The following is a 5,029-nucleotide window of genomic DNA, read 5'->3' on the forward strand; positions in this document are numbered from 1 at the left end:
GAGCCCAGGAGTTTGAGACAAGCCTGTGCAACATGGTGAAACCTTGTCTCTACAAACAGTACAAAAAATTAGCTAGGCATAGTAATGCATATCTGTAGTCCCAGCTACCATAGGGCCTGAGGTGGGAGGATCACTTGAGGCAGGGAGGTCAAGTCTGCAGTGAGCCATGATTGTGCAACTGCACTCTAGCCTGGGTGGCAGAGTAAGATCCTGTCTCACAAAAAAGAAAACGGAAGAAAATGTATAAATTTGAAGTGCATATTTGTACGTTATTGAAAAATTGATAAACCTATCTGAGCTGGATTGGTGACTTTGGAAAAAGAAATGGAATCTTCCAATTTAGGTCTGAGCCAGGACTCAGGTAATCAATTCAAAATCATTAATAAATTGATAGAAGGCTATGGCTCTACAGAAAAAAAATACATTTCAATCAACATTTTATTGGTATATCTTCCTACATGCTAATAGGAATTGGTTAGAGAGTGCTTCACACATTATGAACAAAGTTTCACTGGCAGTACATGCTGTTTATAGTTTCATGCTACTTATTCAATTTTATGATTCAGCTTCTGGCATGATTGTTATCAACAATGCCATTTTTACTAACCTGTGCAGATGCTTCTGCTCACAACATACCATTCACCAAGCACCATCATCCCATGGCAACCTCACACCTGCTCTGATGTAGTCACTGAATACCACTTCTAATTTATGTTGTTACTTCTACTGGTCCCACTGCTCCTAAAACTGGCTTTGCCATCACTGGACATTACCACCATGTTTTAGGGGCACTACTGTCATTTCTTCCAGTGGTCACCAGTTCCATTGTTGCAATTCTTCTCTTACAAGCCCTTGTTAATCTTTTTGAACATCTCTGCCGATCTTGGGCATCTCTGACTTAAACTTACCACATTCATTGCACCAGACTCACAATGTACCATACCTGTACAATGTTCTGTGGCCAAATGTGGGGAAATCTTTCTCTTTCTTTTTTTAATATCACTCTCTATTGGAAATTTGGTTTTTGTTTTACTCATATTCTTATATCTATTTTATATCTTTACTATTTAATTATGTGTTATGATGAATACTGTTATCCTAAAAACATAGAAAATATGTTTTAAAATTTAATAAAAATGCTGTTAGAGAGACCTTTAAGAACTTCTGTATACTAGAAATAAAAAATTTAAGAAAAAAAAACCACTAATACTGAAACTATAGCCCACAACTTAGGAAGGAGAAAATGGATCCATTTATACCAAATCAAACTATACTTAAGTTTCAGAACAAACAGTAAAAACAGACCTACTAAGACTGTCAAGGACATGATATAATTTTATATAAAATTTAAAGACTCTGCCAAAAGGCTCCTAGAGCTGATAAACAACTTCAGCAAAGTTTCAGGATATAAAACCAATGTACAAAAATCAGTAGTGTTGCTATGTACCAGTAGCATGCAAGCTGGGAGCCAAATCAAGAATGCAATTCCACTTAAAACAGCCAGAAAAAAATAGCTAGTAATACATTTAACTGAGGATGCGAAAGATTCTACAAGTAGAACTACAAAACACTGCTGAAAGAAATCATAGATGACACAAAGAAATTGAAAAACATGCCATGCTCATAGACTGAAAGAACAAATATCATGAAAATAAGTATACTACCCGAAGCAATCTGTAGATTCAATGCTATCTCTATCAAAATACCAATATTATTTTTCACGGAATTAGAAGAAACTATTCTAAAATTCACATGTAAACAAAAAAAGAGCTCAAATAGCCAAAGTAATCCTAAGCAAAAATAACAAAGCCAGAGCCATTATATTACTTGACTTCAAATTATACCATGAGGCTACAGTAACCCAAACAGGTTTTTTCTTTACTAATATAAAAGTAGACACATAGAACAATGGAACAAGCTATAGAACCCAGAAGTAAAGCCACACACCTACAGCCATCTGGTCTTTGATAAAACTGACAAAAATGAGCAATGGGGAAATTATTTCCTATTCATTAAATGGTGCTGGGATAGCTGGCTAGTCAAATGTAGAAGATTGAAAGTGGATCTCCACTTTTAACTTTATATAAAAATTAACTCAAGATGGATTAAAGATTTAAATGTAAGACTTCAATCTATAAGAATCCTAGAAGAAAACCTAGAAAATATCATTCTGGACATTGGCCTTGGGAAGGAATTTACGACTAAGTTCTCAAAAGAAATTTCAACAGAAACCAAAATTGACAAATGGGACCTAATGAATCTCAAGAGCTCTTGCACAGCAAGAGAAACTATACAGAGTAAACAGGCAACCTACAGAATGGAAGAAAACTATGCATCCAACAAAGGTCTAACATCCAGAATCTGTAAGAAACTTAAACAATTCAACAAGCAAAAAACAAATAAGCCTTTTAAAAAGTTTACAAAGTGCATGAACAGACATTTCTCAAGAGAAAATATATAAGTGGCCAACTTATATATTTGTGAAAAAAATGTTCAACATCACTAATCACCAGAGAAATGCAATTAAAACTACAATGAGATATCATCTCACGCCAATCGGAATGGCTATTAGTAAAAAGTCAAACAATTACAGATGCTGGCAAGGCTGCTTTGAAAGGGAATACTTATACACTGTTGGTGGAATGTAAATTACTCCAGCCACTGTGGAAAGCAATTTGAAGATTTCTCAAAGAACTAAAAATAGAATTATCATTCAACCTAGCAATATCATTGCTGGGTATATATCCAAAGGAAACTAAATCATTCCACCTGTATTTTCATCACAGATATTCACGATCACAATAGCAAGGATGTGGAATCAACTTAGATTCCCATCAACATTGGATTGGATAAAGAAAATTTGGTACATATACACCACAGAATACTATGCAGCCATAAAGAAGAATGACATGATTTCTTTTGCAGCAACATTGGATGCAGCTGGAGGCTATTATCCTAAGCAAATTAATGCAGGAACAGAAAACCAAATACCAAATTTAGGTACCACTTATAAGTGGGACCTAAGTGTTTGGTACACATGGACATAAAGATGGGAATGACAGAGGGCTACCTGAGTCGAGGAGGAGGGAGGGGGAAAAAGTCTGAAAAACTACCTATTGAGTACTATGCTTACTACCTGAGTGATGGGGTTATTTGTACCCCAAACTTCAGTATCACACAATATACCCATCTAACAAACCTGAACCTATATCATCGGAATAGAAAATAAGAGTTGAAATTATATTTTAAAAATTAACTGTCATGGGCATTATAATACTGCATTCATTCTAATTGCTTAGCATCTCTGCTCCACCTCTCCAACTCATACTGAGCAGTCAGCAGTCAAAGAGCTTCGTTCCGGGTTAAACTAGTGATACACTACTTAAATAAACTGATGTGTCTTATGAAGATGGTGCCCAACATAAGTGGAGTGAGAAAGAGTTGTAGAGAAAATTCAGAAGTAATTTTAGATTTTCATAGGCTATAGAATATTACAAAAAAGGAAAAAGAGCAGCTCACTATGACATTTGGCTTCAGGATATTACCCACTGTTACATTTAACAGAATGAATGTCTACACCCCAAAATAAGGTAGCAAACTCAGGAACCTGAGAATCCTGAATAAAAGCTACCCACACCATTTTCCTAGTACCTGTCACACTACTCTAACTATCCCAAGGGGAAGATATCTTCAAAGTTCTGAAAGAAAAAACAATTGTCAATCTAAAATTTTATAACCACTGAAAATATATTTCAAAAATGAAGACAAAATACACACATTTCCAGACATCTGAAATCTGAAATAATTTCTCACTAGCAGATTTACACTATAAGAAATATTAAAGGATGTCTTCAGTCAGAAGAAAAATATCACTCTCTTATCTGAATGTTTTAATTAAATTAGAAGTCAATTGCAAAATAAAGTACTTAATTATTTGGAAATTTAAAAGTTTTAAAATTAAATAATTTTAAATAATTTATCATTCAATAAAGATATCACTAGATTAAATACAAACTATTTAGATCTGAGAAATAAAAACACTGAAAAGCAACATTTATATGATGTAGCTAAAACGGTACTCAAAGAAAAAGTAATAGCTCTTAACATTTGTATTGCAAAAGATAAATGGTCTCAATGAATGGCCTCAGATTTCCCATTTGAAAAAGAGAAAAAGAGAATATCAAACACAAAGTCAAGAAAAGAAAGGGGTGCTCGCTTTGGCAGCATAAAGTGTATTTGGAATGACACTGAGTAGATTAGCATGGGACCTGCGCAACGATGACACTTAAATTCGTGAAGTGTTCCATATTTCTGGAGCTTCTAACTAGAATGAACAGTATAGAGAGGAATTCAAATGACCCAGGAAGCTGAAAAACACAGCGTGAGAACTTTGTGAAGCATACACAAGTATCAATAGCTGAATCGATCAAGCAGGAGAAAAAGTGTTAGAGTTTGAAGCCCATCTTGCTGAAATAAGTCAGGCAGACAAGATTAGAGAAAAAAATAATGAAAAGGAAGAAATAAAACTTCCGAGAAATATGGAACTATGTAAAATGACTGAACTTACGATTGATTGGAGTACTTGAAAAAGATCGGGAGAATGGAACCAACTTCGAAAACACACTTAAAGATATTACCCAGGAGAATTTCTGCAACCTAGCAAGACAGGCCAACATTCAAATTCAGGAAATACAAAGAACATCACTAAGATACTACACGAGATATCAATCCCAAGACACATAATCGTCAGATTCTCCATGGTTGAAATGAAGGAAAAAATGTTAAGGGCATCCAGAGAAAGGCCAAGTCACCTACAAAGGGAAGTTCATCAGACTAACAGCAGATCTCTCAGCAGAAATTCTACAAGTCACAAGAAAGTGGGGGACAATAGTCAACATTCTTTATTTTTTTTTTTATACTTTAAGTTTTAGGGTACATGTGCACAACGTGCAGGTTTGTTACATATGTATACATGTGCCATGTTGGTGTGCTGCACCCATTAACTCGTCATTTAACATTAGGTATATCT

At 34.8% G+C, this 5,029-nt stretch overlaps 1 non-coding gene across 1 annotated transcript; it reads left to right on the top strand.

The window, feature by feature from the left end:
- The first annotated feature begins 4,210 nt into the window (after nucleotides 1-4,210).
- LOC129032203 (U6 spliceosomal RNA) lies at nucleotides 4,211-4,313 on the top strand. Its single transcript, XR_008501229.1, has one exon. It is a non-coding gene; the product is annotated as a U6 spliceosomal RNA (small nuclear RNA).
- Nucleotides 4,314-5,029: the final 716 nt, after the last annotated feature.

This window comes from Pongo pygmaeus, chromosome 11 (genome assembly GCF_028885625.2).
Source record: "Pongo pygmaeus isolate AG05252 chromosome 11, NHGRI_mPonPyg2-v2.0_pri, whole genome shotgun sequence".
Classification (NCBI taxonomy): Eukaryota; Metazoa; Chordata; class Mammalia; order Primates; family Hominidae; genus Pongo; species Pongo pygmaeus.